Source organism: Streptopelia decaocto, assembly GCF_964273445.1.
Source record: "Streptopelia decaocto genome assembly, chromosome: 2".
Taxonomy (NCBI): Eukaryota; Metazoa; Chordata; class Aves; order Columbiformes; family Columbidae; genus Streptopelia; species Streptopelia decaocto.
Genome location: NC_138655.1, coordinates 18,072,661 through 18,097,711, shown reverse-complemented (window position 1 = coordinate 18,097,711; position 25,051 = coordinate 18,072,661).

The following is a 25,051-nucleotide window of genomic DNA, read 5'->3' as shown; positions in this document are numbered from 1 at the left end:
AACAATAAACAGAAACAAATACATTAACAACTCAAAATAAATATGGGAAAAATAACTACAATAAGTTGAGATAATTTTGGAAATCTGTTTCCTGACTGGAACAGGAACAGTGTACATTGCCATTCGCACTGTTTCCGGCTGAAGTTGCAGAAATGAGACATTCTAAATTGCTCTTTAAACGAAGGGAAATGGATTTACAAACAAACAAACCCAAACCTGATTACACTATAATTTTATATCTTACCCCAAATGACAGACAAATGTCAAATGTTTTGGATCTGCTCAAAGTGGAGAGTCAAAGTGCAGTCCCTGAAATCTGGGTTGTATCTTAAATTCAGTATGCAAAGGTGTGACATTCCAACCCTCATATCTAAATTATTTTGAAATTCCTGCCACTGTTTCAAAGGACTATGATGAATATTCTTTATAAGTCTAAAAATAAATATTTATAATTAATATTAAAATTAATATTAATGTTAGTTACCTTTGTAGAATATAAGTCTATATTACTGCAAAATTAGCATAATGAAGCCCAAAAATTATTTAATGACAATATTTCTTAGATTAAAGTTAAATATTATTTAAGCTGTTCTGGTTTTAAAGTCTGTGGAGATCTTATGTAACATTTTCTTTCAACAAGAGTGCAAGCTAATTAACATATTAACATCCTAGTACAGACTGGGATTTTCTGTGATATTTAATACAAATCCATACTTGAACTTTTCTAATTATTTTAATTAGCCTTGTCTTTTGTCCCGCTCTATCTGGCAGAGAGTGAAGGGTATTAAAAGCAGCCTAGCATCTGTACTTTATGCTATGAATGTAAATCACAGTGAAAACACTGATTTACTATTTCTACTATTAGTAATAGTTGTTCTGAGACTGAACCAAAAAGGCTGATGAAGGACCGCAGAACTAAAGAAAGGTTTTCATTTGAATTTGTATTTGTGCTGAAGAAAAATAGTAACAAGAAGTGGACTGCAAGATACAAGTTCTCAAGGATGCCAGACATAATTGAGAAAGGTAAAATGATCTCTCATACTATTCTACAAAATTGCAGCTATTAAAATAATGGACATGGGCGACAAAATCCCAAACAACGGAAACATACCAGAAAGCAGTCAGCAAAGAAGTAGTAGATTAAATGAATGATCTGTGGAAAGGAATATGGAAAGGCAATGAAAATTAATTGTCCATGATGAAAATTTTGAAAAGTGCAAAACCAAATGTTTTTATAAAACTTCTGTTTGCATAGATGCTGAAACAGCCTGCTCATTGGAACAACTATCTGAGGTTATATGAAATTATCAACATGAGTTCTAAGCTTCCCTTTCTGTAGGGAGAGAAATTTCTATATTCCTTGAGGTGAAGAGTCTCTGCAGACTCCAGAGACAGTTCCTGAGACTAAGTGCATCCTTTGACACAAAACATGAAGACTGATATAAGCAGAACTATGAAAACAAAGTAGAAAAAAACCAAACCAAACCAAACCAAACCAAAAACAAACAAACAAGCAAACCAACCAAAACCAAACCAACCAACCAACCAACCAACCAACCAAAAAAAACAAAAAACAAAAAAGCAACAGTGTAGACAGTGTGTGAAAATAGACACTTGTATTTTTCACACTTCTTTTCAGGTGCTACACACTTTCAGAGATTGAGATATCTTTATATCTGTGTAAGAGTTCATATTATAAATAGCCTCATATATTCTGAATTCTGCCTGCAGATAATACTGGCCCTGGTTCAGAGTGCAGTAAGAATAAGCAACTTGATCTATTTAAAGGCGTCCCTGCTCATTACAGGGAGGCCGGACTAGATGACCTTTAAAGGTCCCTTCCAACCTAAACTGTTCTTTGATTAAGGTAAACAAACAAGAAAGGAATGTAGAAGAAGGACAAAAGACTGATGAAACATTTTGAGAAACATTTTGATCCTGTTGATCACCTTGTCTTCTGATATACAGAATCACAGAATGTTAGGGATTGGAAGGGACCTCAAAAGATCATTTAGTTCGACCCACCTGCCAGAGCAGGGACACTTAGATGAGGCTACAAAGGAAGGTGTCCAGGCGGGTTTTGAATGTCTCCATAGTAGGAGACTCCACAACGCCCCTGGGCAGCCTGTTCCAGTGTTCTGTTACCCTTACTGAGAAGAAGTTTCTTCTCATATTTTAGTGGAACCTCTTGTGTTCCAGTTTGAACCTATTACCCCTTGTCCTACAGTTGGTTGTCACTGAGAAGAGCCTGGCTCCATCCTCGTGAACACTCACCCTTTATATATTTGTAAATATTAATAAGGTCACCCCTCAGTCTCCTCTTCTCCTCTTCTCTTTCTCAGAGAAAATGAAAGCAAGGAGGAGGAAGGAACTAAATACTAGCCTACTCTTGTTTATTTAAATCTTATATATATTTATTAATGATAATGGACCTTGTTTAACAGTATTTTGCATTTAGCGTCACTCTTGTGGCCCTTTACACATTTAGAGATGCAAGATGTGTACATCACCTTCTCCAAAGGTTATGACAACCCTGTTAGCATTATAAATGGTTATTCTCTTTACTCAACACTCAAATTTTAGTCTGCTCAACCCCTCCCTGGTGCTACTTGTTTTACTGCTCATATATTTTTCCTTATATATAATTTTTCATACATGTTAAGAAGTCTACAGAGGGTAAGAATAACCAAAAACAAAATAAAGAAGGGCATTCTAGGTCACCTATTAGTACTTGAGGTAAAAGTTTAGAGGAATTAAAGTATATGGAAATGACAAATGGGATTTAAAATATTAAGCTATCTATGAGATACAAAGTTTGTTTTTCAGAATAAGTTTTCAAAAAATTAGGAAAAAAGACATTATGAAAAGAACGCAATAACAAACAGCTGTATTTTATGAAGGAATGCAAGAATAAAGATACAATCCAAATCCCTGAAGAATATAATATTTTCTCTTGATAATCACTACCACATATGGCAAGGCTGCCCTTCCTTATAATGAGGAGCACCACTTTTGAGGATGGCTATTCTGTAAACCTGATAACTAAGAGCATTTTCAAGATGAGACTTTAACCTAATTCTTTCTACATTGATAAATATTACATCAAGTATATCTTTATGTCAAACTGCTAAGTGAATGTTCTTATTATGTCTGAATAAAGGACTATTCAGTAATAATCTTGATGTGTCTTATGAGGCTCTTGTGAGCAAACTGTTACTAAACAAATGACAACTTACAACATCTTTGTCCAAAAAAGGAAAGTCCACTTTCCTGCTCACACAGGTCATGTGCTACATTCATCATTTGATTATCTTACTTTGTCCCAGAAGACATAGCTACTCAAACAAAATTCAGTTTGACTTTGCATTATAAGAATTCTCTACAGTAGTGATGAATGACTGGAATATACTTTTCTCTGAAATACATTTTTACATATGTGTATGTAAATTGCTCTGTTCTTATTTAGGGAAACAAAAAATGTCAGTAGTTAGCAATAATCTTGGAAAACAAAGACAAAAAATAAAAAAAATATATAAATTAGATTGGGTTTTCAATAACTTGAGTGATAGATTGAGAACAGGTAGAAACAAAATAGCTTTGATTTGACAAATATTTCAGAACATAATATTTAATGCCGGGAAATATTTTAGTCTGTAATTTACCTTTTTTTCCCATTTAATGAACGGAGTCAGAGGCTTATGAGATTTGGCAGGACCTTTTTAAGAACAGAAAGCTGTCAAGGTATATACAGCTGTAAGCAGGTCAAGAGGAGGTCCTTTGCATATCTTCTGGGATATACAGCAGCTTTGATCCTTCCATTTAATTTTCACAGCAAGACACATACAGTTTCATGCAACTGAGAGGAATCCTGATTGAATATAAGGTCCTCCCAGCTGATTTAATTGCAGAATTGGTGTTTAAATGAAGGTCACATTGGGGTCATATGATGAGGCTACAGTAACCAAACAAGACTCTACCATCAGTTTAGTAACCTAAGAAGTCCAAGTGATGTTCCCTTAAAGATTTCTTTAAATATAGTCCTATCTCGTTATTCGTATGCAAAATTGTTCTTACTAAGCTGAATTTTGTTCAGTTTAGCAAGGTAACCCTTTGCTATAGTTGTTAAAGAAGAATTACTGTATTCTAGATTTAACCCTTTATTTTTATTTGTGTTAAGTTTTAGGAAAGGGCACACACTGCAATTTTTGTTATTTTGCAATGTATGTTCTATTTTACTTTATTTCAACAATGGCAGTTCCCTGAGGATTTTAATTTTAAAATAAACAAGCTTTGACATATGCTGAGATGAAAATTAAGATTTATTGAATCATGAGGTTAATATTTTCCAAGGTTTACCTCTTGCTGAATAGCTTTTCCAGGGATGTGTTTCTTCAGATTTGATATGAATATTTTTTGTGTGCCTATTTCTACATGATGATAGCTGTTGAATTTGTTTTGGTTTTGCTGTTTGAAAAAAATAAGTACAAAACCAAAATATGATACTTTTTGAACTAGCAGAAAATAAAAGTTTTATTTTTTCTATCTGAATTAATTTTAATAGTGTTCATTCTTGACATGACAATTATTTTCCCTCTTGAACCTCGCTCATTTCCTGCAATAGTCAGAAAGACTTCCAGTGTATTTCTATTACTGTATATCACTGAACAAAATAAAAACAACAAGGAAGCTTTCATTAGTCATTAGTCTACATACCCCTATTAAAATATACCATTAGATAATTCAGTGCTAAAGAGTGGCACATCTAATAGCAGAGTTTTCACCTGTTCAAGAGCCAATATGTTTCTCAAATAAAAAAGAATAACTGCTAGAAATGTAACAACATAAATTCAAATTTTGGCCAACTATATATGTATCAGGAATCCTTTATGTAACACTTAAAGTAGGAGGTCATGTTGCCTATTTTGTTAATATTGAAGTGATAACAAATAAGTAGAAAATTGGGACCTGATTTTCATTACTGATGCAAAATACTTTTCAGGTATATTTTTGGTACTATATTTTGTGCATACTCTGTCAGAATAAGAAAAAAACCTATGTATGTTGGAAAATGATGAAGATGGCCATGCAAATGATTTGGGTACAAATTAAACTTGCAGGGTTTTTCAACTTTATTTATTTATTTATTTATTTATTTATTAATCTATATGGCTTCAAGGGCTGGAAGTGTCCAGAGGCTTTTATATTTTCATTTAAGTGGCAAAATGGCATTTCTATAAACTGGAAAAGTGCTATAAAGGTTAATTTAACCTTAAATTCAGATCATAAACTTAAGGATTCTAACTGAGGAATGAGGACAAATACATAGGATTAATCCATGCCAGATGGGTGGTAGCTCAATCTTTAGTGTCCTGTATTGATGAATCAGACTTACATATTCACATGTCTCACTGCAGAGACTGAAAGAGCATTTTATTGCTCTGCAGGAAGTAGAGTGAAATGGGCTTTCTGTATTTATCTTTTGCATGTAAGTTAAGATTTCAAAATTCTATGCAAAAGTTAATCCAAAAAGAGGTGAGTAAGGATCCAAACAAATGTTAAGTTTTCACCACAGTTAAAGAATAATTTTCCCTTTATGAATGACTAACTTGTATTTTCTGTTATGATTTCCTAGCTACAAAAGTATTTTGGGATGAGAAGGACTGTGAGAGATTAATTGCTACTGAGAATACAAATACAGGAGAACAATTATGTTGGCTACTGCTATTATTATCAACATAATCTGTGGTGCCTACTTTCCAAAGCATTAATGTGAGTGGATCTTACTGTAGAACTGAGAGGTTAGAGATAGCACAACAATAAGATCAGAGGATACTAAGTGATACAAAAGGCCAATAAAAATGAATGTTCTTTTCAATTTCAGTACAGAATCTTCTGCATAAATTTGTCTGTAAATCAGAGGTTAGTTTAATAGAAACTTACAAGCACTTATTAGACTGAAAAAACAAGGGGCTGAAGCTGTCTGCCCATACATAAAGGGGAAAAAAAGAGAGAAGATGGAGTTGATAACCAGTTTTATTCAAAGTATTTTAATGCTGTTTTCTCCTAAACAACTGATATATAGTGTTTCCCATATAAATATTTTTTGTATTTTTCATTTTTATTATTTTTATCAATATGAATAAAAGGAAAGCACAGATGTCATCATAAGGATGGCAAGCTTCAACAGAATAAGAAACACAACATAAATGAAGTATCAAAGCTTCACAGAGATTCTAGATCCACTTTAGGCTTTAATAAATTTTGGAGACAATTCAAAATCTCCCAAGCAGGGCAGACGTGGAGTTACCACAATTCTGACTTCAAGCTATTTCTAGCAGCTAAAAAGATGGAACCACTGATCAGAAGAATAAGACAATGAGCTGAAAAATGTTTCTTTTTGTATTTAGTAATTTGGGCTTTGTTTTTTTGTATAATTTACCTGGTGTTTTATTTTAAGGGTCTTGACATTGACACGGCTGCAGGCAGCCCTGCTGGTGCACACATGTGCAGTCACAGCAGCTTCCAGTGCAGTACATGTTAACAAGCATTTCAGGTATAGATGCCTCATTGCAAATGCTCTTAGAGAAAATGGGGACTAATTGAACTTTACTTCATGGTTGGTTGGTCAGGCTAATTGAAATCCACCACACTTGAGAAAAGCCCAAGAAACTGCTTAGGCCCTACACTTCAAAGCATCCAACCATGAAGGGAAGGTAGCTCTAACATAAGGGAAAGGATAGTAAGTGACAAACTTCCCTCATTCCTACTAAGAATGCCCATGTCACTTTCCTTTTTCTACCAGGTATGACTTATTTTAGCTATGAAAGAGAGCTCTAAAAACATATGGAGGAAGCTATGCAAACTCTTTGAGTTCATCTTTGACTGGATTCTCTCCAATTTATATCCTAAAATACTTTGTTTAAAATAGCAATAAATAAAACTTCTTGCTGTATCTGCTGCCCAGTCATGTATATAAGATATGGTGTGACAAAAGGGACCGTAAGAGCCTTCTGAGAAACTAAGGATTGTAGAAATTTTTGTTTAGGTCCTTCAGGCTCCTCAGATAAATGTCACAGTCTGAGGTGCTGTAGACTTGAGGAATGGGACAAACAGACAGGTGTAGAAAAAGACTTAATTCTGACAGAAAGCTGCATGAAATTAAAATAGAGCATATTGGCAAAATTTTCTTTGGTTTTAGCCAAGCAGAACATTGTGACAAAAGTAATACAAGAAAATACTGGACAGCAAGACATAGCACTGTACATTTTCTATCCAGGTGCAAGGAATTTTTATCCATCTTCCTCTCTCCTTCCTGTTATCAAAAGCTTCTTCGATGGTCCATAATAAATAAAAATTTATTTCACCTTCCAAAACTAAAAACTTCATTTAGGACACAATACATTCAAAGTTAATAAATAAGGAAATATGCAACACTGCATCAAATTTAAGTTCAGAGCAATACCTTACAGCTCCACTCCTGAGCAAAAGAAGCATGGGTATCTTTCTACCCACAAACAAGTAAGTATCTCAGTCCTGATACTTGATGTTTCCATTTTTGGTAAAAGGGGAGAAAAAAAGATAAGAAGCAAAAGCTAAAGAACTTTCCTGATAGAAATACAGATAATTAAGTCCTATTAGCCAATTCATCAGAAATAAAGACTATGCCAATCAAGTCAATACAAGAAGGTTTTTGAGTAGAGAATCAGTCTCTTAGTCCCCTTGTACCCAGAGCAAAACAAAATGCCAACATCTCTTCTGGACCAAAGTAAAATACACTGTGGTTATGAATCATGGTTTCTTCCCATTATGTCTGTCTTTCACTTCAGCATGTTCTCTGCAACCTTGTTTTTTAGTAAAAGCAGATGGCAAATTACTAAGCCCATAAGCTGCATAAGTTAAACATGCCTGAACTGTCCTCCAGCACTGAAACGGATGGCACAAAATTGCATAAATTCATACTGTGTAACTCTTTTACTCCCCAATATGTTGGCCACACTTAATCTGCCTAATGGAAATGTTTTCTTCCCTGTGCTAACTCTCAAATATTAGCATGGTTCAAACCTGTGCCATGGACCAGTCTGACCAGTCTAACTATTTTAAAAATACAGATGACTGAATTCCTTAAAGAACTGATATTTAAGAGTTGCTATTGAAAGTTGAATACATAAATATTTTGATACTTAGTGTACACATTTAGCTTGACATAGTATTTTAAAAACAGATACTTTAAAGATCAGACTTTTTGTTAAGCAACATATTAAAGGAAAAACAAGGAATGGTTTTTTAATGCTGAGTTTATACAATGATGTCTGAACATGGACTCTGAAAAATCAAGGCCACATTATAGTTCACTAGGATAAATAATGAATTGGTCCAGATAGGAAACATAATAAAGTTATTTACCGAGCAATAAATCTATTCAAAGGACTACAAAGCCAGAGAGCAAATTATTGTCCTAATCCAAGGACCTGTGTGGACTCTCAAAGTTATCAAGAGTATTGATCATAACTCCTGTGATCCACATAAATAGATTAAGCTAATGGGCATAAACTGAAACAAGAGAGGTTCAGACTGGATGTAAGGAGAAACTTTTTCACCATGAGGACAATCAGGCATTGGGACAGGTTTCCCAGAGACATTGTGCCATGTCAATCCTTGAAGGCAATAAAGATTTGAATGGCCAACCTTAGCAACCTGGTCTGACCTCATGCCTGATTCTTCCTTGGGTAGGGGGTTTGACTGTAGATATCCTGAGGTCCTTTTCAGTCTGAATCATCATCTGAGTCCATGAATTTAATAGTGGATTAGACTGTTTAATTTTTAGAAAATAACACTTGAAGCATTATATTTTTTATTAATTCAAGCAATTTCAGATTTAACAGAATAGCTGCTCCACAGTCTGTCTTAAACACACAGTATGATTGTGTCATGTATGACTTCTTCCACCTGGCATAGTCCTCTACTGTTGTCTGAACAGGAATCGCACCTTCAAATATGTCAACATGCCCTCGTACTGTGCTCCAAAGCAACCCATGCTGTTAGTGTCTTCTGATCAAATGCGTCACACTTTAATTATCTTGGGTACTTTGAACTGTAAAAAAAGCACAAGAAAAGCATATCTCAGGAAAACTCAATTCAAATGTCACTGGCTTTGTATTAGGCAAAAGTCCACTCCTGACAGAAATAGAAAGGAAATACAAACCAATATCTGCAGTTGGCTGCACAGCTAGCTGCTTCTCCCAGAACACCTTCTCTGTGTTGGAAACTAGCTGCAGGCATCCAATCATATAGTTATGCCTAGGATTTCCAATTACATACTTTAGGAACTGTCCCTCCAAAACAGGAGTTGTGACTTTATTGTTTTTCAAAACAAAGAGAGAAAAGGGGCTTATCTTTAACATCTTAACCTAGTTGTGAAGGACTTTGTTTGCATTAAATTCTCTCTTTTGTCTCAGGAGATTCTATTGAATTTCTTCCACCTTGCAGGAGAGGACCCTGCCAGGCAACATATATACGTTAGTCTAGGTGATATCTTCCTTTACTGCCCATGTTGGCTCTAGGCTGTAGCCCAGACAAAAGCATCTATTCTGAAAAAATGCTAACTTTATGTAATATCTCATATCTGATAAGTCATTATAACATACATTTTAAGAGCAAAGGAACTCATAAACACTTCAGATTTGAATTCTGATAAAAATCATGCATATATAGTTAAAATAAAATATCACAATCTTTTTGTCTACTTATTTTAAAATCTGATTCTAATTGTTCATTTTCCCTGTCAAAGATTTCTGAGAAAATTATGTGAGGAATTCTAGCAGTAAGTAGAACAATCTCTTTAAAAAATAAATATTTTTAATAGCTTAGCATTTCTGTGTAGGAGAGATGTGAGCACAATATGGATATGAGACAGGAAAAAGCAGAAAAATATATGCTGAATTGTCAGATATTTTTCTCACAAGTCTTATTAGTACATGAAGCAGAAAAGGGGATCTGTCTCTCCCGAGCCTCCTAGTAACTCTACACCTTAAATGATAGATGTGAAAAGTCCCAAGAGTTTTTTTCACTAGAGACACCGCTGCTGCAAGCTCTTCTGTATCACTTCTATAGTATGATTGCTCTGTATACGTAGCAGCAGATGATTAAGATATCTGATACACGGCAGATTGTTCTGAGATGTGGGTGTAAGGGAACATTCATGCACAAAGGTTAAACTACTCACTATGTCACTTACGCTGCCACGGTTACAAATTTTCGTGCCTTGTCTGAAGAAGAACATTATGGCGAGGCTATAATTGGATACAGTCTATCTTTTCTAAAAGACAAACATACCAGCAGCACTGTAACCACTGCATTTTATATCAGCTCTTTCATGCTGAACAAACACATTTAAAAGCACCTGCAAGCTCACTGCTGGTTTTCTTTCCTGTGGCAATACACAGTACAATAGACTCTAATTTAGACAGGACTCTGAGTCATTGTACACCTAGCACAAAGTGCATTTAATTCCATAATACCCGGTAATAAAACAGATGAATCATGTATAAAGGCTTCCTCAACTGTATTATCTCAATGAATGCTTTTAAAATACTGCCAGGTTTTTCCATAGTTTCTTTAATTTGTATAGAGAACCTACCACTACAAGATTTTCAGGGTTCTGTTTCTATAAAGATGCTTATTTTAACCACCTGGAAGAAGCATAACTAAACTGCTGAAAGCAGTTTTCTCCCTATGCCCCCCAAAATTTTTATTTACAAAACAAACAAAAAAACTCACTAATTTGAATTAAAAAAAAAAAAAACCAACAGATGAACAATAAATTGTCCAGGAGGAATGAAGTCCCAAACACACTTGAATCTTGGATACTTATAGTAACTGATGCTTAAAAATGTCTAACAATTCTAACAAATATGTCTAACAAACATGAAGTCAGGCAAAATATCAAGAGGCCTGTTTGGATGAATGAGGAGTTCCCCACCAAACAGGAAAAGAAAGCATACAGGGATAGGAAGCAAGTAGGGAGTGGTAACCTGGGAGGAACACAAAAACATTGTCTGAGCATCCATGGATGCAGTTAGGAAAGCTAAAGCCCAAATAGAGCTGAATCCGGCCAGGAATGTCAACGAAAACAAGAAGAGCTTCTCTAAGTACCAAGGTGACAAAAGGAAGACTAGGGAAAATGTGAGCCCATTGCTCAACAAGACAAGGGACCGAGAAAATGCCAAGGGCAAATGCCTTGTTTTCCTCAGTCTTTACTATAATAACAAGACCAGTCTTCAGGAAACCCAGGTCCCAGAGAATGGGGGAAAGGCTAGAGCAAGGAAGATATGCCCTTCGTGGGAAAGTATGAGGATGGGGAATATTTAAGCAAAATGGATATACAGAAGCCCATGGGCTCTGATAGGAATCACCCACAAGTGTTGAGGGAGCTAGCAGATGTCATTGTGAGGCCCATCTCAACAGTCTTTTGTTGATCACAGTGACTGTGAGAAGTGTTAGAAAATCAAAGGAAAGCAAATGTCACTTCTGTCCTCAATCCCTGTGAATGTGATGAAGTAGCTGATCCTAGAAAGCATTTCCAGGCCCATTAAGTATGAGAACATAATTAGGAATATGGATTCAAGAACAGAAATCTGCTTGACCAACTTAATAAACTTCTATGATGAAGTGACTGGCCTGGTAGATGGGGGAGAGCCATTGTTGTATACTGGGACTTCAGTAAGCCTTTTGGCACTGTCTTCCATAAGATCCTCACAGAGAAGCTGTTGATGGTGAGGAACAATCTCATGCGACCAGTTTATGCTGGGGGGTCATCCAGCTGCAAAGTAGATGGAGGAAAAGACCTGGGGATCCTAGTGGACACCAGGCTGAACATGAGCTAGCAGCATGCCCTTGCTACAAAGAAAGCTAATGGTATCCTGGGCTGCATTAGGAGGAGTGTTGCCTGCAGGTCTGTGATCCTCACCTCTATTCAGCACTGGTGAGGCCACACCTGGAGTAACATGGTATCACGGTCCATTTGGTGATGGTTCATTTACCTTGATCTCAAAGCACAAAACTGAGGCAACCAAAATACCAAGGGGTTATAATTCAATTAAACAGTATTACTTTATTATTTTGCCCATAAAGTGACACACGATAGAGAAAGTAGAAAAAAAAGGGAAAGAAGAAGAAAAGGGAGAAAGAGGGTTGTTGGAGTGAATATGGACTCAGCAAAACAAGTCGATTCAATGTGAATCACGCTAAAGCCATTTATTACAGAAACAAGTCTCCTTATATATGTAACTATATTCTAATCACGCGTCCACGCTCCAAGCATGGATTCGCTAAATGAGTATCGTGGGCTGTCTGTGCGCTGGAGTCTCACTGATGATACGTCCGATGATTCACGCCACGCCAGGACCCCGGTGATTGTGGAACGCCCCTCTATCTCACAGCAGATTCTGTTCTCAGCTTCTCGAAGTGGCCTTGAGATTCCTTTGAGCCTGACTAATTCAGCAACAGATCTTTATCTATCAAAACCCCTCCACAGAGGGTTGGTTACCACCACAGGTCCAAAGGCGTCCCTATGGTCCCAGGTCCCGAACATCATCCTGTCGGTCCTCCTGCGTGGCCTCACATTCAGGTGTCTTTCTCTGGTCCATGGGGTGACCTCAGGACCCTTGATAAGCTTCTGAGCATGTTATTCTTCATTGGCCTTTGTTTGAAGAAGGAGGTGGGGGACAAGGTGTGACTGAGGCTGCAGGTGAGAATCCATCTTCTGGACAGCAGCTATTGTCCCTGGGTTGAAGAGACCCGCATAACAATCTCTTTAGGAGGCAGGGGCTAGTTTGGCTGCGACAGCAGGTGAAGTCCATACAGCAGCCTTTGTAAGCAGTATCCCCCGGATCAGAGAAACCAGTGTGACACAATGCTTCTCCTCAGGCCTCTCTCCAAGTCATTGTCCACGCGTTCTTTCTGTCAGGGCCTCAGTTCTCTCAGTTCCTGATGACGATATTTCAGGCAAATACTGCTTCATCTTGAGATCGACTCTTACTCATGGCCAGTTCTGAGCTCCTCAGTACAAAAGAGATGTGAACATACTGGAAAGAGTCCAATAAAGAGCCAGAATATAATTAAGAGATTGGAGCAGGTCTCATATAAGGAAAGTGTGAAAGAGATGGGACTGTTCAGCCTCAAGAAGAGAGGGCTCGGGGGGATCTGATCACTGTGTATAAATACATGAAGGGAAGGTGCAAAGAAGACAGAGTCAGGCTCTTTTCAGTGGTGCCCAATGACAGACAAACTGAAACACAGGAGCTTCTGTCTGAACATCAGGAAACATTTTTACGGTGAGGGTGACTGAGCACTGCCACAGGTTGCACAGGGATGTTGTGGTGTGCGCCTCTTTGAGATATTCAAAAGCCATCTGCACATGGTCCTAGGCAACTTGCCCTAGTTGGCCCTGTTTGAGCAGGAGATTTGACTCAGGTAAATCCATTTAATTTATTACCAATCAAATCAGACTAGGGTAATTAGAAATAAAACTGAACCTTAAAATCACCTTCCACTTCATCCTCGCCTTCTTCCTAGGCTCAACTTTGGTCCTTATTTTCTCTACATACTCCCTGTCAGAGGCACAGAGGGATGGGGGCTGTGGTCAATTCTATCACAGGTTGTGTCGGCCGCTCCTTCATCCTTGAGGGGAGAACTGCCCACATTCTTCCCCTTCTCCAGCATGGGGTTGCACCCAGGAGAGACAGTCCTCCATGAACTTTTCCAACGTGAGTCCTTCGCACAGGCTACAGTGCATGAACTGCTCCAGTGTGGGTCCTCCACAGGGTCACAAGTCCTTCCAGAAATCCTGCTCCAGTGTGGACTGCTCTCTCCATGGGTCTGTAGGTTCTGCCAGGAGCCTTGCTCCAGTGTGGGCTTCCCACGGGGTCCCAGCCTCTTTTGGGCATCCACCTGCCCTGGTACGGGGTCCACTATGGGCTGCAAGTGAATCTCTACTCCACCATGGATCTCCACGGGCTGCAGATGGACAGCTGGCCTCACCATGGTCTGCACCACGGGCTGCAGAGGAATCTCTGCCCCAGTGCCTGGAGAACCTCCTCCCCTCCTCCTTCACTGACCTTGTTGCCTGCAGAGTCCTTTCTCTCACATATTCGCACTCCTCTCTTCTAACTGCTGCTGGTGTTGTGCAGGTTTTTTCACCCTCCTTCTTAAATATGTTATCCCAGAGGTGCTACCACAGTCACTGATGGACTTGCTCTTGGCTAGTAGCGGATTCATCTTCGAGCCAGCTGGCATTGGCTCTACCAGACGTAGGGGAAGCTCCTGGCATCTTCTCACAGAAACCACCCCTCTGCTCCCCCGCTACCAAAACCTTGACACACAGAGGTGTACATTCCATTGGATAAGTTGTTGGTGTTTGTTTTGTTTGTTTTAATGAATAGTTATTCAGAATATTTGGATGTTTTTAAGGCATTAACCCTCCCCTCCCCTCCCCTCTCCTCCCCTCCCCTCCCCTCCCCTCCCCTCCACTCCCTCCTAAATCCTCTTGCAGTTAGTTGTAGTCTTGTAGGCCTCCAGTGCCATCACAGGTCTGTTTCTTATTCTTATGAGTATTTTCCCTGCTGGCATGTCTTTTGCATTTCCTGACTCCCCTGAGTCTTCTTTTCTCTTTGTTTCCTTCTGACTCTACTGTACCTGTCAGGCCTCTGCTGTTGCATGATCTAGCATCCACCTTTTTTAAATGCTAAAGTCTAGTTACAGCTCCTGACTTGAATGTATTGTCCTGAGACATACATCAACATTTGTCTATTTAATTTAAGCCTTATCTTTTAACAATCCCTCCACAAGAAGCTTTAATTTTCCTTTCTATTTTTTTCATTTGATCTCAAGCCAGCTGGGCATCATGACTATTGTGCTGATTGCATGTCTGTTGCTTTCAAAATTTTTAAAATGCTGTTGGTATTGTCTCATCTACTCAGCATAATTACAGTTTGGTTTTTCTATTTTCCTATGCAGCTTACAAATTGAATACTTTCAAAACACAGATGTAATTGAACTTATACTTCTAAACACATTTAAAAGGAAAAAAAAAAAAAAAGTCCTAAGATACTAAATAGGAAGAAAGCAACAAATTGTATGGTATCTGATTTGAAAATATGATTTGCAGATATGAACTTTCTATTTGATTTTACAGTAAACAATGCTAATATACAGTGATCTATATTATTACCAGCAACCATATATATATTTACAATTGATATGTTACCACCTTTAAAGAAATTTATAAGAAAAAAAATAATTCTAAAACTTTTATTTAAAAACTTTTACAAGAAAAAGATGTGTTTTTTCTGTCTGTGGAATTATTGCCTGGGTTAAACTTCATAAGGTTCCTGTTGGCTCACTTCTCCAGCTTGCTGAGGTCCCTGTGATCAAATCCCTACCCTCTTTCACAAAGCTGATGAGTCACTCCACTTTGCCATCCATGTTTACAAATATTAGACATTATATATTATTGATCCCAATACTAATGCTTGAGGGATGCCTCAAGTTACTAGCCACTACTTGAACTTTGTATTTCTGTGTTTCCTTTATTCACTAAACTACATCTCTGCAAGAAGCTTTACATCCTAACTTGAAAAGTCAAACAAATTTTACACCTGTGTGAGCAAAACGTAATGTGAAGTCTGTAGAACTTTCCTGTTATTATTTTAATTGAGTTTTCAAATTATAAAACCTACTGTACAAGAAGTTTACAGACTATATGACATATGCTGAGAGGAAAAAAATGTTTTATCAAGGTTAGATGGTCTAAAAGCTTCATACGAGTCCTTGTAACAGAAGGCTTTATATGCTGTTACCTTGAAGTATTCCAGAAAGAATTTACTCATAATGCTCTTTTAAATTAGCTCTGTTGAAAATTGTCTTTTGCGGTGTAAAAAATATTTTAACAATAGTGATCCATGTGTATTTACTACAGCAGTACTTTTCTCTAAAGAACAGCCAATGAATATGCATTTGCTTCTGTCATATGTCTCACCAATTAATTTTAGATGAGCCATGGAGAAAAGCAGGCTTGCTTGAAACAGTGATGTGCAACGTGAGAAAGAGCAAAAAAAGAGGTAAAAGCCTGTTCACATTAGCTGAGATGGTAAAAAATAAGGTGTCTGCATAGCTTCCAAACGGCACAGAAGTTTATGTGTAATGAACATGGAGCCATTTTTCAGGTGATGCCAACAATTAGGTATCAGAGAACTGCTACTGTCATGGCGTTGTATTTTTAAAGTGTTTTAGTCTCTAGCTACATGTTGCTTCTGCCCATTTTGAAGTTTCTGACTTTTCTTTCTGTTATATATGAAAAGGGCAACAACCTTGAGGAAAATCAGATTCTGAGCTGGAATGGAAGTCATGTTTCACATAGGACCTGCTAGGACATTGGGATTGAACTGCTAGCAGTATCTTGGGAGTTTCAGTCAGAAAGAACTGAGTAGAAAAAATCTTTTCCTGAGCCCATCTTCTAGACAGCTCCTAGTTTGTGATGATATTGATGCTGAAATACATTAAAATTTTATTTATCTGCTTTAAAGAGTGAAATTCCACAAGAGTCTAAGATTTGTGCTGAATTGGCTGGCTTCATCCCAGATCAGAGGCATTTTGGAAATACTGTAATTCAGAAATGAAAGATTTTCTGGCTAGATTGACCCTCATGTGAAGTACTGATGTCAGTGAGGAAATGCTGACACACTGATTTCTCTAATGAAAAGCTGTAGCTGTTATATTGCTATATTAAAATTCCTTTGCAGTTCAATTATGTGAAAAATAAGGCTTATTATTCTTTTTTCTCCCAGCTATTTTTTTAATATAAATATGTGCATCTATGTGATAAATGAATAAAAATATGTATCTTCTAACATAACAGATATAATAGACAAATAAGTGTAAAAGATAATTTCATCTTCATGCTTACTCAGAGTATTATCACCACAGTTTCCCTTCAACATGAAGATGAAGCAATTTTTTCTTTAAAAAACTGTCTGTAACTGTTGCCAAATGCCTTGCAAAAAAAAAACAAAAAAAAAAATCCACAATAATATTTTTGTTAGTATGGGAGAGTTTTCAATGTGCCAATAGCTGACTGTATTTGTTTTGCATCTATTCTTAAAAAAAAAAAAAAAAAAGCTATTTTTCGCATTTTTATCTGTTACTAAACTGTTGTTTTGTTATGTTAGGTATGTTACAGCTACTTCAGATATTTATATTATTACTCTAGAGTAATATGCATGTTTCTGATTATTTGTTGTAATAGAAAGAGACAGTGAAGACCTTTTTGAATTGGTAGAGCTCCTGCACTTCCTGCCCGTGAAGTCTTCTCTGTAAGATCAAATTTATGCATAGCTTCATCTCCTGCTGACACTTACAACATGTCAGGTAAGGGAAGAGCTGATCCCTAGAAGAATATTTTTCTTTACATTTTAGCCAAAAAAAATGTATCCCCTTTCATAAGTGAATATAAATCCTAATTTAAATGAGGTAGATTTGAAAGGAAAGTAAGACTCATTTGTCATAATTTTGTTCCTTCTTGGAGTGGCTGTTCCTAGTTTACTGATGAAGCTTTCATATTATATTCCAGTTACTTCTTCTGACCAGACCATGCCAAAAGAAGGATCCCAATATCCCTCTATTTAAACTTCATAAACTACATCTAATATTATCCTTTTTTCTGTAATTTCATTTGCCAATATAAATATCTTCATTTCATGTCTCTAAACTAGTCTGCTTTCTTGTCAGAATGCTTAGAATAGATACTAAATTCCAAGCCAATGTTGGTTACTTCTCATCAGGTGAAAGGAGTAATCCCTGTACATCTCTACATTATAATTTGAACAAGGAAATAAACAAATGGTGGCATATCTAATGGAAAACTTGTAAGAAGCTTAAACTGCAAATGCAAGCTGGATGTTAACATTATTAATAGGACATTGAAACTTTATTAATAGGACGTTGACTATTTTATCAACAATTAGAATTACAATGGGCAAAGTGAAACAATATTTTCATTGTTGTTGATATCAGTGGTATTTTCATTATTGCAGAACAGTGGAGCATATTTTGTATTTCCAAGTGCTGGTTCAGACTGTCATCTCAAAGGGACTAAATATGGTGAAGGTGAGATACTGCAGTTTGTGATTTACTGGCAAACATACTGCATTTTATGGTAAGGAATGCTTTTCTGTTGACTTCATTAAAGAAAAAAGCAACAAGTAAAACTATAAAAAATGGTGTCTGCCTTTATCTCTAAATGATTAGAAGAAAAATAAAAGGCAAAAAAATATTGTTTTAAAGGAGTAAAATAAAAGTGTCAAGACCAAATACAACCTACATAAATGTAACCTTCTGAGTTCCTGAGTTTCTCTTTTTCTCAAGAAATGCCAGAATTTACTCCAGCCATTAAACAAGATAGGGTATTACTTTAAAAGAAAGTTACATTAATTTTGCTGAGAACAGCATTCAGAAACTTAACAAGGATAAAAAGGCATGCATTAGGAAGAGAAAAACAAAACATTAGCATGTTTTTCTTCAGTATGTAGGACACCAAAATCTGTTTTCTTCTTTTTTTTTTTTTTTTCTTTTAAGTATCTCAAGATGGCAGTGTTTCAGAAGACTTCCAATATTTCTGTTTAACATATTCGTAAAACTTTTTGGTTAGTGTAGTCATCATAATGATTGCTTCTCAGGGTTTGAACTGAGTGTAGGCAGAATGTCAAGTACTGGGAAGATCAGTACCTTCTGTAATATTACAGAAAGTCCATTATAGGAAAAATACACAAAATACAGATTTTTTTCTTTCAGATACCACTGGTATGTCTTTTCTTATACTGAATCTATAAACTTTGTAGGGCAAAAGGTTTTTACTTGTAAGAACCCAATCATGTTTAAATTTGTTAAGTAGAGCTCCCAGCTTGCACCCAGCTGATCCACTGACTCATGGGCATGCTGGATGAAGTAGAAGATCAGATCTGAAACTGCAAGTGTTACACAGTAAGGTGGGTCCCCCCATGCCTAAGGGTGGGTCAGACAGGAGCTGTTCACAATAAAGAACGAATGAGCTTGATCAGCGGTCAGTCTCAAATGCTTCTGAATCAGTTGGACACCCTCCTGTGCCATTTAAGGGATCTCAATAGCTGTGATGGATATAGGATGGGTATGGATGATAAAGTAATTCTCCATCCAGGCATGATAATACAGTTCCCTTACGTGGACATCTCCCATTACCAAAAGAAAGTTGGAAGGGCTCTCAGGTCTTGAAAGAGCTGCTTTAATAGCTCCTGTTACTTTTGATCTGGATAGGATTACCAAAGTAATGGTTCTCTGGAACATCTTTTTTGTGCCTAGGAGAAGAAGCTATCTACCACCCCAGCTCAAGATTAACAGCAATTTTAAATTCTCTGCTGGTATCTCCTTGAAAAGAGCTTCTAAATTAAAATAAACTTTTGTTTAGCACATGTAAATCTAAGAATCATAAGAATTAATGGAATTTTTTTTTTCATATGAGATTGACACATAGAAAATCATAGGGGGGAAGAGGCAGGGAAAGAGAGGCAGAAGAAAAGAAGAAAGGAAGGAAAGCAACCGGGGAACTTTACTCCACTCACCACAAATCTCAAGGACAGCTATCATTCTCTTCACTTTACTCGCATGAGGAAGTGAAAGCTCTCACTTTCTCTCACACTCTTCGCTTCTCTTTTTCTAATGCTCTCCGACACTTGTACCTCTAGTCAGTCACTTTTCCTGTAAATATCTTGAAGTTGTTATTTGATAATCTTCCAGATTCTTGTAGTCCCCTTTGTCAGTGGAATTATTGGTGTAATATCCCCTATTTGATAAAATTAAGAGTTGCTAAATTTAAAAAGGACTAACAAAATATATATTTTTGTTCTCAGTTTAAATCCTATTTTACCAGCAAGTATTTTTAAGCAACCCTATAACAAAATATAAATGTTGTACACCCATGTTCCTGAATTTACTTTCTGTTAAACAAGACAAACGGTCCATTTGGTGATGGAGTTGTGATGGTTCTTTTACCTTAATCTTGAAGCGCAAAATTAAGGCAACTAAAATGCCAAGGGGTTATAATTCAATCAAACAGTGTTACTTTATTATTTTGCCCATAAAACAGGATGCAATAGCGAGAGAGAGAAAGAAAAAGGAAAAAGGAAAAGAAACAGAGAAAGAAAAAGAAAAAAGTGGAAATGAGGATTGCTTTACCACCAGACGAGTTTCAGAGGCATCCCTCTGGTCTCTGGTCCTGTAGGGTCCTGACGGTCCTCCGTCATGGGTTGAGATCCTCAACAGTGTCCATTCAGGAGTCATCTCTTACGCTTCTTCACCCCAACTTGGTCCCATTGTTTGAGGCCAGTCTCCACCTTGATTTTACAACCCAGGCTCGTACTGCACAGGCTTGAAAGATCCATGCTTTCTTTTGCCAGTGCTTACGTGGCCAGCACTCAGGGGTCTTTCTCTGGTCCATTGGGTGACCTCAGGACCCTTGGCGAGCTTCTGGGCATGCTCTTTTTCATTGGCCATTGTTTGAGGGAGCAGGTGGGAGACAGGTGTGACTGAGGCTGCAGGTGAAAATCCATCTTCTGGACAGAAGCTACTGTCCCTGGGTCGAAGAGACCCACATAACAATAACTTTCAGGAGGTGGGGGTTGGTTTGGCTGAAGCAGCAGGCGAAATCCATACAGCAGCCATTGTAAGCTTCACCCCTGCCCCGTATCGGAGAAACCAGTGCAACATAATGCTTCTCCTCAGGCATCTCTCCAAGTCATGGTCCATGTGTTCTTTCTGTCAGGGCCTCAGTTCTCTCAGTTCCTGATCGCGATGGTCAGGCAAATCTTCAGACCGACTCTTACATATGGTCACCTGTGTGTGTGTTTTGTTGAGACTTTGGACATTAACCTGCATGTTTGCTACTCTTGACCTTACAGATCTCAAATGCATAGCAACCATTTGAACTGATTTCCCCAAATCAGTTTTGTTTTTGCACTCTGAGTGTACATTTGGCTCTTAATCACATGCAAAAGTCCTACACATAACAAATAGGTGTTTTCTTTGTTTGCTAAAATCTTGCAGGCAGAAGAATTTAGCTCATCAAGCCAAGGTGTGATGTGGAAAGGCTTTCATTTTGAGAGTGTGAGAGTGAAGAATCTAATTTTCACATTAATATTGACATCCAAAATGTCCCTCTATTCTCATTTTTCCTTGAGCTTATTTTCGTGTGTGATTCTTAGCCATAACTCATAGCTTCCACTCTTGAACACAGCTTATTTGCAGATTTTTCTATTATTAAGCGAATTTTCTTTGACCGGCCGCTCATTCCAGTCACACATTTCTTCTAGCTTCCTTCTTATTAATATTCTAACCATTCTGGACTGTTCTGCTCATTATTTTGTAGTCACGCTTAATTTTTAACTTTCCAGTACTTCCTTTTTTTCATCAACAGAGTTAATTTATACTGCCACTTTCTGCTGTTAAACATCCTGGGTATCTATGTCCTTTTCTTGTATTACTGCAGGAAAATTTAACAAATTCAAACTGTTTTACTGTCCACAAAAGACACTTCTTTTATGTACTTGCACTATGAAGAATCTATGAGCTAATGCTGTGTTGACTTGTTTTGCTTTTGTTGTTAATCTCTCATTCCCCTCATTTCTGCTATATTCCTTGTCAGGTACCATTATTCCTACATTCAGTGTAACTCCAGCATTCACAGTCCTTGATGCCTGTTCTCCAGTCACATGGCATTTGTTGACTTTTCCACACACTCAAGTATCACCATCTAATGTGTCGCTTCCTTCACCTGTCACTCTTATACTTTATTTACATGAAGACTTCCATTTATGTTCCCTGTCATACACGTCTATCTGCAACCATTCTCGTTACCCTTTGATCTAGTTCTATCACCTCAGCTTTCTCCTCAGTACTTCTAACTCCTTCATTTTTTTTCCTCAGAAAGCAAGAAACCAAACTCTAGATGCTCTCTCCCAGAATTTTCCTCTCCCTGCCTCTATCTTGGTGCTTGCTTTCTCTTCCAGTTTACTGAGATGTAGATAGTTTGAGTGTTAGGGCATGTTCATAGCGTGTGTAAAATTTCCATTTTATTCAGTCCATCAAAACTTGGGAATCTATCTTATCTCTAAGAGATAAAACCAACTAACTGACAAGATTTAAATCAATCATATTTCTTGGTGAGAGCCTGCTTTAGATAGTCTTAGATGGCAGTGCAATTATCAGATGTAAATATACAGAAAAAGAAAGAGGAGTTAAGTAATAATCACAAATGGCATTCTTTTAAGTAATTATCGACTTGACTCTGGGCAAAATTCTGTACATTCCATGCTATGCACTGTTCTTTCATTAGCAAAAAAAATGAACTTTGCCCAAGTGTAACATTGTTACACTTGTAATCTTGTTATGTGCTAAGGGAACAAGTCATATACACATGAAGCCAGGAATCTATTGTTAGACTAATTAAAATCTGAACAGATGAATCAAAGTACAATGAACAGTTCTTCTTAGTCCAGTTATAGTAATGCTAACACTCAGAATTCAAATAAATAAAAAAATCCTCATTAATAATAACCACCTCAAAATTGTTATAGAAAAAGCCTTCATAATATCTACACTTTTCCTCTAGTATATATGCCCATCCTTCCAATGGGAGCTCATGTTATGGTCTTTCTTATCACAGTCTGCTTTATTTGTTTTCATTCATCCCCAGCCACAGTTTGACTGTACAATTGGTTGCCCAATAGCCTCGACCAACACCAATTAACATAAAAGGCTGTTACTTGTTATGAAGTGACAACCTGGGTTTGTCAGAACTTTATTATATTTGATAGTCAGAGAGAGCAACCTCATACAAGCTAATCAAGAGTCACTCCACAATTAGAAAGTTTGTAAAACGAGGGAAAAACAGCTCTGGGCAAGGCAAACCCTTACAAGTCCTGAGTCCCTGCACTGAGGGATTAATGCAACACTTGTGGTTTTCTACCAGTAATTGTAAAACTGTATTTAGTGATCTACATCAATAAGTCTGGTTTTAGATAATTTATAATGCTGATTTGGTCTTACAACAAGGGCCATCCTGAAAGTCCGAAGTTCATTGCTTATCTCTGCAGACCCACTCCAACTGACATGCCCACTGAACAAACAAAAGGTATACTATATAAGGTGTACTATTATGGTATAATTATATAATTATAGGATCCAGTGCAAATGTGGATGACCATGTGTGTTGATTATGGGAGTCATTTTAGAGTTAGGGCAAAGATGTGATGAGTCAAGGAATAATAACTGCACTATTCACTTTATAGTGGGTCATAATTTTCACATGGGGGCAGAATTTCAACTTATACTTTCACAGTTGCTCTCAGAAAAGTAGTGGGAGTCATTGATCTGTCAGATTTTGAAAATCAGGCTATTAAGCTAAATTCCAAACTTTCCACTTAGGAATTTCATTTTACATTCATTGGTTTGAAGAATCAGAGAGCTTTTCCCTGATTAGCCAGTGTCAATATCTCCTACCTTTGCTCCTGATTCTGGATACTAAAAGGCAAGATTAGCATACTTTCTTTGACACGGACAGATTTTACAAGAAATGTACTAACAATAGCATAGCCAAAAACCTTAAATAATAAAGAAAATTAATATCATGAAAAGTTCCAGGGTTAACCACTTAAGTACTGGAATACTTTAAGAAGAGGTAGAAGTTTCTTTATGACTCAACTTGGTACAAAGTTGATAGCTACCTTTTTTATTATATCTACAGAAAAGTGTGAGTCTGTCATGTTATCCCATCATACAGGGATATGACCCTGGATTAGCTGTTACATGGATCACTAACTGCTCATACAATAGCTTTCTGAGCGGAATAATATAGAAATCTGCAGGACATGTAACGCGAGAACCCTCTTTCAGTTCCTACCACACAACCTGCAGTTCTCACACATAAGATAGTATAAGATTACATAGAAAAGAATAGATAAGAAATATTTAGTAATAATAAATTTAATAACATTTAATAAGTATATATTGCTACCATCAGGTGCGGGGTTCAATCAGACAAGTTTATTGACTGACTGTCAGCTTACAAACCACTAACCTCTTTAGACCCTTTGTCGCCCCTTTCCCGTGCTCATTTGTGCTCCCTCCTGGTTCACCCCTTTCCCCGTCTTTGACCCTTCACATGAATATCGCACAAATCCACTCAAATATGGCCTCAAGTTGTGCCAGGGGAGGTTTATATTGGATATTAGGAAAAAACTCTTCATGGAAATGGTTGTCAGGTATTGGAACAGGCTGTCCAGGGAAGTTGTGGAGTCACCATCCCTGGAGGTGTTTAAAAAGTGTTTAGACAAGGTTCTTAGTGCCATGGTTTAGTGCTAGAGTTAAGTTAGGTTATGGATGGGTTCAATGATCCTGAGGGTCTCTTCCAACTTAAATGATTCTATGATTCTATGAAATATCTGACAGTAAGTTTTACATAGTTCCAGAAGCCATGTAAAATATCCCATAGTACTTGTGTCACTCTTGTTTGTCCCTTTGAATTGGTGACAAAGGCAGGGTGACCTGTTCCATGGCGATGCCTGAGCTTTCCCTCCAGGAGCCCATCCCCCAGTGAATGATGGGTTCTGTTCTTCTCTGTTGTCTCCATTGCCACAAAATCTTAAACGTTTGTGGGTCTGTGTCTAATTAATCACTTGTTTTCTTACTTGTTATTTCTTATGTCCTGAATAGTCCTTAACCAGATAACTTAAAGAAACAGATGCTCTGACATTTCTCATACATTCTCATTTCTCTTACACCCTCTGGTCAACACCAGCTGTGCAAACAAGTGTTTACCTGCAAGATACAGCTGTACCTCAGACCTTTTCTCTCATTGACAGGATCAAGGAGAAAGCCACCTGGGTCCTTATGCCTTTCCTTCTCACCTTCAGAGACATGTAGTCAAGCTCTCCGGGTTTTCTCATGGTAGTGTCAGCCTCTACATGGAAGA